The following is a 14,227-nucleotide window of genomic DNA, read 5'->3' as shown; positions in this document are numbered from 1 at the left end:
TCTGTACAAACAATCTGAAACTTTTTACAAATAAAGAAATAGATATTTGCTTTCCTTAACTTCATATGAGAGAAAAAAGGTAAAATTTTTGGTTTATTAGAAGGTTCCCATGCTTTAATCCCAGAGTGAACAGAATCTCACTGTGCTGCTTGAAGCATCCCTTGCCCTCAGATGTGGTCACTCACACTGACTGATATTTAAAGATTATTGTGGGATGAATAGAGTTGTTTCTCCATTGACATTTGAAGACAAATATCCTGGTACATAACAGCATGGCTTGGACTGATAATATCTTTATTATTTCCATGAGTGTCACAATAAACCTCTTTCACAAGTGATGCAGGTAATAGTTACAGAGCTCATTTCGGGTGCTTAAACTCTTTGTACGTGTTCAAACACACACTTTGCACATGGAATACACTCATACTCTATCCACCCACAAAAAGCAGAGGTCCTGCTACACTCCCAAGAAATTCAACTGATCTTGGAGCAGGAGAAGCCAGTCTAAGTGAGGATCAGGTGCTGCATGAGCCTGCAGTGACTCTTTTACACAAAGGTTTTATCCCTTACATTCACCGCAGTGGAGATCTCTGGATCTATTTTCCATAGAGGATATTAATGAAGAGTAATTCTCAGTAAGATAAAAATCATTAGAACAGATTAAATAGATGTGTTGACTAGTGGAGTGAGATTCAAAATATTTTGCCTGTATAAGCGTATCTGTTGTTCTTTGGTGGTTTGTTTTTTTTTTTCAGAGGCTGTGAAACACAAAGTTAGCAATACAAGTAGGGATGGGTGGAAGTGTTGGATAGTACAGATGGCACTATAAGCTTGTAGGCTCTTACTACCCATAATTGCAATGCCCTTGCTTTCAAAGGAGTGCAGGTTGCCCTTGATGTACGCAAACAGCCATATTAATTTCACAACCCAATTGGAGTCACACACACGGATTGAGGTTGTCAATAGGAGCAGTGTGGAAATTAAGAGCACAAACAGTGCCCTCAAATAGGTCTTTCTGCTTTAAACACAACTAACTCAAAAGGCACAGGGTGTACATGGTCACTGACAGGGTATTTCCATAACTGAGAGTCTGTGGGTAAATTACAGGGGAATTTTTCCTTTTATTTATTTATTTTTTTAATCTGAAATTCAATTAGTCTGAACCTGATTCTGCATGGAAATATACTGCATGGTAAAGAAAATGGAAAGTAGAACATGTCTTACTGGTTTATGTCAAGGGAATATAAAGAGTATTCCAAAGTGACCCAAGTTAACCTTTTGTGTTCAATAAGAAAAGTAAAAAGTCTGCCTCATTTGATCATTCAATCAATATTTATATTTACTTTCAAGAACAAATAGAGACAACTTGCATGTGCACTTCTCTTTGCCGGGTTTTTTACTAGAAATTTTCTTTTGTAATTTTATTTGAAAGAGGGTAGGTTAAGAAGAATGGGTTAAATGGATTATTTAGGGCAGTGACTGAAAGGTGAATCACCAGGGTTTTACAAGAGCACAAACGACACAAGTTTTCAAGGATTATAAGCAAACACAAGTAAAACTCAACTTTACTCATGATCTGCTGCTAATGAGGACTTGCAGTTTAGACAAATTAGGACTTGTTGCTTCCTCTCCTTTTACCTTGGTTTCTGAAGGAAATCAGCTCTCTGTCTGCCATGTGCATGGAATGAAATTAGCATAAGGCACTACTTAATACACACAAGGGCCTCCTTCTTGTTCAAAAATCAATTAATAATGCTCAAACAATTTTAAGGAAAATAGTAACTTCTTTTACAAATTATAACTGTCTCAACTGATTGTAGGATGCAACTTTTTCATTATGGAGATATGTACAGTTGTTGAAATTTGTTATTTTTCTATAAGAACCAATTATTTTTGTTGTTAATGAAGTTTTCTAAGTATTCCACAAACAAATGGGAGAAATATCTTCCAGGGAAGTATGAGGGCATGTAGGAAGGTGACACAGGCTTATAATATTGGGAAACCCATGGTGAGGTCCTGGCTCCTGGCAAACAGTGACCTTTGGTAATTTCTAACATAAATTTGTGTCAAGAGCTGAAAATGTAAAGAATAGAAGGAAGAGGATGGATCAAAGAGTGGGTGCTCAGTACCAGCTCCGTAAAGGAGTCTGAAGGGAGGGCAGGCTGTGATATGAGAATGTTCCCTGGCATTAGGAAGAGCAGTGGCCAAGAGATCACACCTGAGCAGAGAAAATGAACCACAGGATGGGGTTTTTTTTCTTCTCCAATCACTCCTTGAAGTTGTTTCTTTTCCATTACTTAAAATCCCATTCAGTAACATATGGGCTACCAACTGCTCAGGTCCTTCAGTAACTGGACCGCTGCACAGAAAACTTTGTGGTTTCTTTTCCTCTCTTTGGATGCAGAGGCAGGGTTTGAATTGCAGAGCAGTTCCTCATTTGCCCAAACTCTTCTGCACTGAGGCAACTCCACAGCAGGAAGCCAAAGAGCCAAAGAACAGCAGCAAAGGCTGAACAGAACAGAGCAAGGCTCTGTGGCAGCTCCATGAGATGTCCCCCGTAACCAGCAGTGCAAGCACTTCTGATTGCATCTGCTCAGTTCCAAAATCTTAGGGAATGTTTTAGGGAACTTTGATGTAAACTCTGTCCGGTGATAACTGATAAAAGGAAAACAAGGAGGGGAAAACGTGAAGACCAGGCTGACATTGTGCCTCTGTGGCACAGGAATTAAGAAAAGCCTGATGCTCCACTGGTCATATCCCACAGCTCTGCATCCTGGCGTCTCCCGCTTGCAGCTTGACAAAGTGTGATTTCACAGCACCTTAACCTCCCTCCTGGAGCCAGCTGTCCTCATCTCTGAATGGTGCAGTCCACCTTTCTCTTACTTGCCCCAGTTTCTTAATCTACTCCTTGATCTTGGAACTCATACTTCATAAACTCCCAGATCTTTGCAATAGTGAAATGCAGAGAGACAGGGAAGAGCATAAAGCCCTAATGAAAAAAAAATGTTTTATCTAGTCAAAAAATGAGTTATTGACTGTTTAAGAACATAGAAATAGATGGGCTGGGGACTTTTGTTTTCCCTTGCAACAGGATAAGGGGCTAGAGCCAAAACACACGGAAGTTGTACCCCGAAAAGCAGTGTGAGACAAGGCCTTCTGGAATATGAGAAATACAAACTGATAAGGGTGGAACAGCGGAGCTGCAGAGTTTTGAGGATAGTGACAATTTCAATACGATGCAAACATCTGTTCATGTACTCTGGATTGAAATACTCAAACACCTGCACTCCCACATACATGCTCATGGCTAGAGATTCCTTTGTTCTAACAAGTTTTCCTGGGTGCACACTCTGGGACAGGTGTGCATGAGCTTGGTGTGGAATTGTTTGTATGCTGAAGGTGTTTGCACCTGAGAAATGCAGGTGCCTGCTTTAAATGTGTGTTCTCACAAGCTGATGTGCAATGTGTTTCCCTTGGTTTCTGTACAGGTCTGCCAAAACTATCACTTTAATTCCTTTATGTCTCATCCTCCCCTTGTATGGAGTAGAATGAGAAAACTCACCTCAGAAAGGGTGTTAGATGATAATTAATAGGTTTTTAAAAATATCTGTAGATGCTATAATTGCAGTAATTGCCTTATTTAAAAATAAAAGTTATTTGTGAATATAAGAGCTTGCAGAATTAGGGAACTAAAGACAGGAAAGACTGTGAGTCTTTCCATCTCCCAGCAGTCTGTTTTTTACTGTTTATTTATTGCTGACTTTTATTTTGCCTTTAAGCCAAACACTATGGGTTACTCATATAGCATATGCTTCTTCACTCTGCACACAAGTAAAAGCAGTGATCTCCAAATCAAGATAATATTTTAATAAATCTTGACTGAGGATGCCTGAAGTGGTACGAATGCTCACACTGTGTAAGACTCAGGCATCTCCGTGCCTGCCACTGTTTCATATTAAGTAGGAGTTTGGTAAATTGGGTGGATTACTGAGATTTCATTAAAAATTAAATGTACAATTATTTAGATGAATTTTTCACATATGCTTGTGGGCAAACAATTTTTGATTAGTTGTTGACATATAGTACACACAGTGCGTGTGTGTGTGCGTGTGCACATGTATATTTACATGCACGATATATAAATAAAATACAGACAGTAATGCAGTGTTAGGAAAGTCCACTAGTAGTCATTAATTTGACAAGACTTGTATAGGATGAGATGAATTATCTTCCTCAGAGTGAAAAATTGTTTTCACTACATCACATTAAGACATTTATCCATTGAGCAGGGTAAGAGCTCAGGAGCTAGCACAGCTCATCTCAGCTCGCTTTACCTACCTCTTTGTAGAAGCTCCTCTTCCAAATGATGCCGTGGAAGAAAAAATGTGTAATGCCTGTTACTGGCCTGGGGTTGCAGGATTTGCATCAGTGGAAGGAACTCTCTCCGTTTAATTTTAATTAGAAATCAGGTGGTAAAGCTGGAGAAAAGATCTGTAAAGATCTGAAGTGTCTGAAGAGGAGTGGCTTGAATAACACTGTATTAGTCATGAGGCGAGGAAGGAAGAATGTTGTCGTGATTTGAAAGTAACATTGTTCAGTAAACGAAGATGTGTGAAGCACTTGCTAAACTAAATTAGTTCTGAGGATTGGTGCACATTTGTGTAACTCTGTTCATTGAAGCTTTAAACGATTGTGAAGGAGAAAACGTAAATTCATTTATTAAGTAAAAAAACCTCGACTTCTCTTCTGGTGGTGTTTATCTGCAGTGATTTAGCTGTGTTTTTTCATATTTTAGACAGAATAATTAATTAGCAAATAAATAGACACAATACTGTGTAAGCCTCTGAATTTTATTTCAAGGTGCCAATATAACAAAGACTTTGCTTTTTCTCACACAAGCAGAAGCTGTAGAGACGTTTTAGGACCCTCTACTCCTAATTTTTCTAAAGAAACCATTCCTTAACAGATGACCTTTATCTAATGCATGGATTCATTATGCAAGAAGGGTAAATCTTGTGGTCTGAGTGTCCTCTGTAGAATATAATTGAATAATTGTAGCCATATACTTCATATTGTATTATCTTGCAATTCATTTTTCTAGGAGTTGGTGCTCTGACTCTTACTGGGGAGTGGGGACAAGATCTGCACTCTCAGGTCATGTTCTCACCTCCTTTTATTGCACCCCTGAAATCCACCCATCTACCCAGGATCTTTACCTTTGTGCCACTACACTTGTTGCTGTCTTACTCAGTTAAGAAGTACAAATAGCCCCAGCATTGCCAGCTGCAGTCCCAGGCTGGATCATTACTCCAGATTTGAGGTTAATCAACTGCAAATTCCATTAGCTTCATACAGAGTGAAAATAAAGAACAGACGGTCTCGCATGTGAGCCAGAAGTCAGGTGCAGCACAATACGGCCAGCCTTCAGGTAGAGGGATTTTTTTCCCTTTGGCCAACACCTCTGAGATCAGACCAAAGGAGCAGATCAAAAAAGATTTTCATGAAAGTTTTATAGACTCACTGTTTTTTTTTTCCACTTCCCTTTTCTCTCAATTTCCAATTGCAAACGTTAGCTCTTCACTTGGCTCTCGTGGCATTTTAACCCTTTTTTCTGCTAAACACTATGGAAAATTGTTGTTAAGAGTTATATTCTCAGGCACCTTATGTTCTTTGCCTATTTGTTGATTCTGTGACTTTTACTGCTGAGGAAGTGCTGGGTGAAGTCTGGGTGGGATAGGGGGGAGCTCACTGCTGAAGACCCATTTACTGAAATTCAAGTGCTGACAGGCACACACACCTTGTGAGCTCTGTCACAGATTTCAACAGGACTCACACAATCAAAGCTGGACACACAGGAGAGCAGAGGCAGGAACCAGGCCTAGACACTTCCCTGCTGCTTTATTCCATGCACTGTTTCCCCCCACTCCCCTGAGATTGTGGGTTTGTTTGTCATTGGTGACTTTCTCATGAGTCCATTTAAAATGTTTAACTACTTATTTTTGCATGTGATACAAGGGTCAGTACTTATAGAAATTTTTTTTTTAATTAATCTCCAGTTAAATGCAAATATAATGCCTTCGATAACCCGAATATTCTAAAGCAAAAGTTTTCCCATAGAGCAGAAAGAACTGTAGGAAAGTCAGATGTGTGGGCAGAAGTTGAGATGCTGCTGTACTCAGAGTGCTCTGCACTTTCCAGGCTGAATTCTCATAATGTACATTAGCACAGTGATTGCCAAACAAAGTGAATTTTGTGTGCTTTGGTTTTTCTGTGTATCTCTCTTTCTTCACCCAGTTTTGATGGGGAAGGGAGGTGCCTCTGTGTATGTGTGTGTATATCTCCCTATATACATATGTTAGATTATCACTGGCACACCACTACAAAAGGTTAGGGAAAATATTGCTGCCAACAGAACTAAAGATTAAATAATCCAATCTCTGGGAACTGTAAACTAACAATCACTATCACAAACGGGCCCTTTCTAATCATAGTTTGTGGTGGAATGAAAGATGCAATTGTCTGGAATTGATGAATATGGGATCCATGCTGGCTTCAGGGTCAAAGGTGACTTCATGCAAAGGTCTCTTTCTCTCTGGCACTGCTGCCTTTGTATAGCATAGCTTGGCAGCTATCTCTTTGCACTTCGGCTACCTGCCAATGCAGCTGGTACTGTGCAACTGTCTGGTACAGACTACAAAGCATCACTCAGCAACCAGCAGCTCCGCATGGGGCCCCTTTTCTAGGATGACAAAGAAAGATGGGCTATACATTCTGCCATCTATGCCCATTAAAAAGACTCTTAAATTGCATTACTACAAGTTATTGTTAATTATGTAGTAGTCACTGGATCTGTATGATCCTTTGAGGGCTTGATAATCTTTACTGTATGCTGGCAGTATGAGTAATCAAGAGGGGAAAATCAGTATTTTGTTGTGTAAAAAGTAAGTACTTATGTGGTGAGTTGCTTGTGTGTAGCCATATGAATGAAACCTTCACTTGGACAGGTTTCTGGCATAAGCAGAAACAAAACTGATTCAACTAGACAAATTACTTGTGAAGTTGTGTCCTTATAGTTTCAATATTCATGTTGCAGTTAGACTTGGGAAGTGCTTTTGTTGGTAAGCATTTATCCTGAAAGCTTGCTGGTTGTTAAAATGTGCCTTGAGCAGAAATGGGGATGGAAGAAAACAAAGTTCCTGGGTACATTAGAATAAACAATTTCAGTTTAGAAAGCATAAAACTAACCAGTATTTGGAGGAGAGAATTCTGATAATGGAAGTGGCATCACTGTCAGACTGATGGGACACTGAATATCCTGAATACTTTGTGCCTCAGTAGTGAGTGCATTTTCTTCCTGTTCTTAAGAAACTGTTTGTAATGTAGTCAACAGAAGGAAAATGTTTGTCTTCCCTAAAATTGAGGTCTGGTTGTCTCCTGAGGAATGACTGAGCTACTTCTGTCCAGGCATGATTAATTTCATTGCAACTAAATCTGCAGGCCTGATTCCAATGGGTATTTTCCAACTCCTGTAAGTCTATCAGCTTTAATATAAAACTGGAATCACTGATCTGGGCAAGCGAAATTGGATTCACCTTCAGTAGGATGTATAGATGACTTGCTCCATAGATCCAAGTTATTTCAACTTAAATATCTTGAGCCAAATGCCCCTGTCAGCTGGCACAGCTCCCCTGAGGTTAATGGAGATGTACCAGTTTACCTCTCCTGAACTTTCTGGCACTTGTTTTATCTAAGATTTCAAGGAAAAAATCTGTAAGGAAAATGGTGGGACTTTTTTACTTGTGACTGAGTTTTTTCCCCCTTTTCTTTTTTCCTGCTTTCCCTGCACTATTTATGATCTTGCACTTGCCTCCTGTAGAGCTGGCAGGCAGCCTAAGATGTACACCAAATTCTGGGAAGGAAGCAACACCATTTCTGTATAGTACCACTGTGAGAGCTAGTCTGTTGGACCACTTTTATTTCCTCTTTTGTTCAAATTACACAAAAATCTGAGAGACACGAGATACGACAGGAGATGAAAACCCTCAGTCTTCAGTTTCTTTCCTCCTTGCATCTAATATTCCTTTTCTAGCCTTGTTCTGGTATTGGCTATTTGAAATAGTTATATATAATTTAACATTATACAAAAGTATTGTCGTATCAAACATAGTGAAACGGATTCCAAAAACACCATCTGGTATTTGGGAATGCACTGTGAGTTGGGAACGTGAGAAGAGATATTCTTTGCCACTTTGCTTGGGACCCAGCCATTAGCAGTGTAATTGCCAAGAAAAGGTGACAGGCTTCAGGCTTAATGCAAGTGGTTGGGTTTTTTCCTCTCTCTCTCTCTCTCTCCCAGTCTGTTAACTCTATGAGTCCTAAACTAAAAGCAAAAGGCACTGTAAGGACAACACCAGGCAAAAAAAAATAGGCTCCCTTAAATGTTAAGGCATGGCAGAAAATGAAAACAGTCTCTAGGCTCCTATAAGAAGACTGGAATAAGTGAAAGCAAAATAAGCTTGTTGAGAGAAGGAAAGAAAATAAGAGATGTATGCTTTAAATCTGCAGTGTGCTACGTGGACTTGTTCTCTTAAGTAGTGGATTTGTAATGATTAGAGTTTCCCAAGCTTTATCCAAAAGCTCATTTCAAAGCCATCATTAGTTTCCTCTAATCCACCCAAAATTGCAAAACGCATATTGTGAAGGTCATCCGTGACTATTCAAAACCTGCTTTATTTGATGTTATTTCTCATCTTCCTCTCTATCTCCATCTATCCCTTTAAGGTGGGGGGGGGGGGGGTAGAGAGAGAGGGTTTAATAAATTAAAATCTCAGATTGATTTCTGTGGGAATATTATTTTGCTGTGTAAGACTCCAAAGGGCATGCACAGTACAGTTTATATAATTTCATGTTGCTGCCATTGGCAGGTGTAATTCTATCAAGTTCTGCCAATAATTCTCACCTGAGAACCAGATCAAACATGAGGGACGTAAAAAATCCAAGATATTTGAACAAGGATGAAAGTCTCCGTATTGCATGAAGGAAGGCAAATAAACTTTGCAGCAGAGGATGAAAATAAGTGACTAACACAGAAAGATTTTAATCTTTATTGATTTCCATCTAACATTTGAAATACAGCCGTGTATTAATTCTCAGCTTTAAAAAAAGGCCACATTGATTTGTTTCGGCATGTCAGAAACTGCGATGCTACAATAGATCTGCTATTAAATTACACAAAATAAAATGATTTCTGGTGGGTGTAGCTAATGCTTGCCAAATTAGATGAAATGAAAGCTAACCCTCTTAGTCTAGCTGTTGTTTTTAAATATTTATGTCTTTAACAGACATTTGTGTGTGCCATGAGGGGGACTAGAAACTCCTTTGCTATCAGTCAGTTGATGTAGACATGCAAAATTCTTACAATCTCAGTACCAGACTCGCACGGAACGTTTGTCACCGCGAGTTCTTTCCATTTCTTTGAAATTCTTCCGCCGATTCACCACGCTGCTGGTTTGGCTCCCGCTGCTTATTTATTTACTGCGATTGCATTTCCCTGCAAACGGGTTCTGTATGCAAAATTGAGGCTACAAGGTGTGGCGCAGATTTTTGGAGCTGAACCTTTCAGCGCAGAAAAGGTGGTGGCAGCCCCGTGGCTGCCAGATTGCTCGAGGGACTGCGAGAGAAGCTGCGAGCCCAGAGCTCACCCTCTGCCCTGAAACAAACACCGCAACGCATCCGAGTGGGAAGGAGAGTCAAACATCACAAAGGAATCTCTCTGTTCTTCCTGGGACTTTTATGGGTGCAATTATATCCCGGTTGTGCTCGGCCTGACCTCCAGTGCTGTTTGCTTTCTAAAAAGCAGCGATGGTCTCTGATATGGCGCTCATTTAGTACCAGGTTTTTGGCTTTGAACTGTGTCGATACAAGGCAGTCCCCAAAGCACTGGTGTCCCAAACCCTCTGACTCAGAACCCAACCCAGGCAGCCCAGAGGAAAGATAATGTTCTGATTTCTATCTCACAAAAACAAACACTCTTTTCAGGTAAAGCCACTCTCCAGCAGTGTGTTGTATTCCTGGTCTTGTTCAGTACCCGCCGCTCCAGCAGCTCTGCTTGGGATGGAGCACTGAGGGACACGTCTGGCACCTCAAAGTACAGACTTTTCTTGCTTCGATCATTTCTGTGACACAGGGACAGACCACAGGCAGGATTCCTGATTCCCGCTCAAGGAATCAAGAAACACAACAAAAAAAAAAAAAAAAAAAAAAAATTCTGAAGGGGTGTATTCACCTTTGAAAACTTTTACATACAAGAGGGAAAGCCCTTCAACACAAGTGAAACGTGATAATACTTTCTGCATTATAGGTCCTCCACTAACAGAAATTGCACAAATTCTCTCTTTTTGGCTGTGCTTTTTTCTTTCTTAATTTTGCCTATTGAATAATCTACTTATAAAATACATGTATTTTATTTAGCAGTTTAAATCAACAGCTGCAGTAACAAAAATTTGTATCTTCATTCACTAAGTTAATATTAAGTGTGTTTCTAGCCTCTGTTGAGAACTTACAGCCGCTGTGAAACCTGCTGCTGTGGTTGGTAGCAGCAATACCTTGAGTACAATTTACTCCCCATTCATGCCCACCACACAGCATGGGGCACCTCGGGGACACCCCGGGTGTGTGCAGGCTGCAGCATCTTGTCCCCAGCTCCATCTGGGTTGTGGGCACACCGATGCTTTCCCAAGGTGGTAAATTGCCAACTCCAGCAGTTTTAGCTTTTTATCACCTTAACAGGAACGTGCCATACACAGCAGTGTGGAATCACTGGATCTTTCCCCTCATTTTTTCCCTTTCTGCATAAAGGGTTTTGCCTTTTTCTCCCTTCCCAGCCTATGCCAGGCTGGGGTTTTGTTTTGCTCTCCAGAGACATGATGACAAACTGCAAATGAATAATCAGAAGTACTTAGAATGAAAATGGCAAAAATATTATTAGTTGCTGCCCCCCACCCCTACTCCCGCTCTGCTCTCCCATTTTCCCCTCCCTCCTCTTTTGACGGCAGGCAGAAAATGCAGATGCCAAGGCAGCGGAAGATATTTTTAAGCAGGAGCATCTGGCTCCTTGGCAGACTTCACAGGCAGTTGGTTTGGTTGTTTTGGAGTTGCCTCTGGGTCTGTCACATGTTTTGGCATCTGACTGATTGTCTGGGCTGCCTCCTCTTATTGGACATATTTTTTGTTTGACTCACCTTTGATTCTGAATTGTCTCTTTATTTTCATTTGCCAGTGAACAACAACTTCAGCTGATCCTGGGCTTGTTTATGTAGAAATAGTCCTGTTGTTCCCTGCCTGTGGCTCCCGGGAGCCTCCTGCCTGCCCTCTCTGTGACCAAAGGTGCTTCCTGCTGCTTCCTCAGGATTTGGGTTAGGCTTTGGGCACTCCCTGGGAAGGAAACTATTCCATAGGGAAGGGTTTTCCTGCATTCAAATATGCAGCCAAAAGCTGGACAGACACTGTTCCCAATATATGCTGTATTTCTGTGGGGGGTTTGGGTTTTTTAAATATATACATATAAGATTATTATACTGGGGAGAAGGTCTATCTTTAAACAGTGTAATTTTTATTACTTTTGAAGAGTGTAAAAAACTACTTAAAATTTTGTCTGCTCCCTTCTTTTAAAGTTAGATGCTTAGCAGCATTTGCTTCTCTGTTTTCTCAGCATGGTAAATCCCAGCCAAAGCTAATTTTTTAACTCAAAAGAACTTTTTCCCCCTCAAACATCACATCGAGGCAGTCTGGAAGCCAGTCCCTGCGACCCGCCCCAGCCTGCAGAGCCAGCCCTGGGATTTTCCGAGTGCCAGGGCAGCGAGGCTGGCAGAAACAGGTGGGCTCACAGCAGGGAGCAGCAGCCCAAGCCCTGCCACAAGTTCTGCTGGGATTTTTTTAGGTGGTTAAACGAAATCTAATTAAACCAGAGCATGTTTAAATAAGCTTCATTTAAACGTGCACTTTGTATAGGTCCTCTACTAATAACAGCAGCTCTTGCTATTATTATTAGTGCTATCACTTTTCTGTCTTTTCTGATAGTCCCAGGGATTGAATGGATTATTTCTCAGAAAGACTGGGTTTATATTTCTAAAATGCTGCTTTGGATCTGTCCTCTGAACTAGTCCTTGCTGTGCTCAGGAGGCACCATGGAGACTCAGACATGAGATAGAAATCTGTGTTTTCAAGCTAAAAAGAGGCACTATTCCATAAAGTGTTTTCATTTAAGGAGCCTGCAAATAGAAGAGAGAAAAAATGCTGGTTTCTAAATGCATTTGTAGTGTTTTGAAGTCAACCTTGTCAAAGATTGTTTTTCACTGATCTGACGTAAAGAAGGCATCATGTAACTTATATGTTGCTTGGGCTTTTTCTTAATTGGCCCAAATTGAATTAAACTTTTTCAGGGAAAAACATAATATGGCACTTTAAAACAAAAGCCCCCAGTATGTGATTTTCATTGGAGGTAAAGTATTGCCTTGTCTTTCACTGGCCTCTTATTTTTGCCTCATCAGGTACATGTTTGGAAGGTCCATCTCTATTATCACTGTAAATAGCAAGGATGTCAGAGGCCAGGGAACTGGCACATACGGAATAAAGCTATTTATTCCCAAGACAGGACATTTTAGACTGCTATGACCCATTCTTGTCCCTTCTACCTATACACAGCAGGGAACTGCAGAGTAACTCTCTTGATACTTGGAGGTCACAAACACAGAGAAAGATGACCAAAAAGATCTTAAAATCTGAGAGAAACTGTATCTGCAGCTAATTTTGTGTGTGTGTGTGTGTGTGTGTGTGTGTGTGTGTGTGTGTGAAAAGAAAAATATTATTTTCAAATAAGTTGTAATTCCTAAACCAGTGACTGAAGGAAAATGCAGAAAAAAACCCACAGGTGTGAATGCAGACACGCTTGCATGCACACACTCCTTACTCAAAATTACTTTTACTGTCCAATCATGAGACTTGGCTTGTCTGATTCCAGGCAAAAACCAGAGCCCAGATCTGTACAGGAATATTAAAACACATTTGCACTGAACACAGTATCATATACAAATTAAAGTGAGTTTCCAGCTCTGTGTTTGCCAAAGGAAGCCTGTACAGTGAAGGCCTGAGCTCTGAAATCTGAAAAAGAAAATTACTATAAAACTAGCAAAGCCCCCAGTCTACACTGTGTTTTAAAAGTTATCTTGGTATTCTAGAGAAGGTGCACCATAAATTTTGAATATATGGGATTAGCAATTTAATGAAGGGGAATCCCAAAGGGACTATCTCCAACAAGGAAGGAATCTTGTAAAAGGAATTCACAATAAATCCTTTCACAGGCCTTGGCACATGGATGTAACTCTGTGGATTCCCTGCTAGGTTTCCCTATGAGAAAAGAAACACAGGTCCTTTTGGGCTTTCAATTCTGTGAGTCGGTTTTGTGATCCGAAAGCACCATATGGGTGCTTTCACCTTTGTTTTTCGGCACCTGCAGCACTTGGCAGATCCATGACAAAGCAGAACCAGCAGCAAAAAACAGGATATTATTGGGAGAGGGAGATGCAATTCTGAATTCTCTATCCTCTTGGGGCAAGCGAATAGCAGAAAGCAGCTACAGCACTGTGCCAAAGTGGTCCTGGGGGACAATGTGGTTACAATACCTAATCTTGGGAATAGCCTTGTTCCTGCCACTCCAAGTCTGTGCAGCCTCGTCCAACAGGAGACTCGATTTTCAAGGGCACAGCTCTAGAAGCATGAGATTGCAATCTCTGAGCAAGAGTTACAGGTTTTGGACAGCAAAAAGCACAGGGGTTTTTCTGTCCTGCCCTTAAAACTTCTCTAGCTCTCTAGACACTATTGCTGCAGCTGGACAGACATCCTTCTCAAGGGAACAGAGACATCTTTATACTTCTGGCTTAGTGTCCTGGCTTCGGGCTACTGAGGTCAACACACATTTCCCACCAAGGGTAACTGACTGTACTTCTTGTTGTAAAAAAATTCTCAGTCAGTCAAATCCTGAGAAATTCTCACCTATGTAGTTGCATTTTTAGGCTTTCAGAAACCCTAAAAATTAGTCCATGTGTCTTACTGTGTCCTTTTCTGTGATCTCTTTTATGGCCACAATGGGCTTTGTAGGTCTGCAAGACTTAATGAAGGAAGATTTCAAAAATATTGGCAAAAAAATGAAGTGAGACCATTCCACTTGGCA

General features: G+C 40.6%; 1 protein-coding gene across 10 annotated transcripts in view; it reads left to right on the top strand.

Moving 5' to 3' along the window:
* Positions 1-14,227, top strand: part of NFIA (nuclear factor I A) — a 350,043-nt gene that overhangs the window by 6,306 nt on the left and 329,510 nt on the right. The gene's annotated exons all lie outside the window — the stretch shown is intronic.

This window comes from Lonchura striata, chromosome 8, assembly GCF_050655825.1.
Source record: "Lonchura striata isolate lonStrDom1 chromosome 8, ASM5065582v1, whole genome shotgun sequence".
In the NCBI taxonomy this organism is placed as follows: Eukaryota; Metazoa; Chordata; class Aves; order Passeriformes; family Estrildidae; genus Lonchura; species Lonchura striata.
Note: the sequence above shows the minus strand (reverse complement) of the source record. Positions and strands in the feature narration are given on the sequence as shown.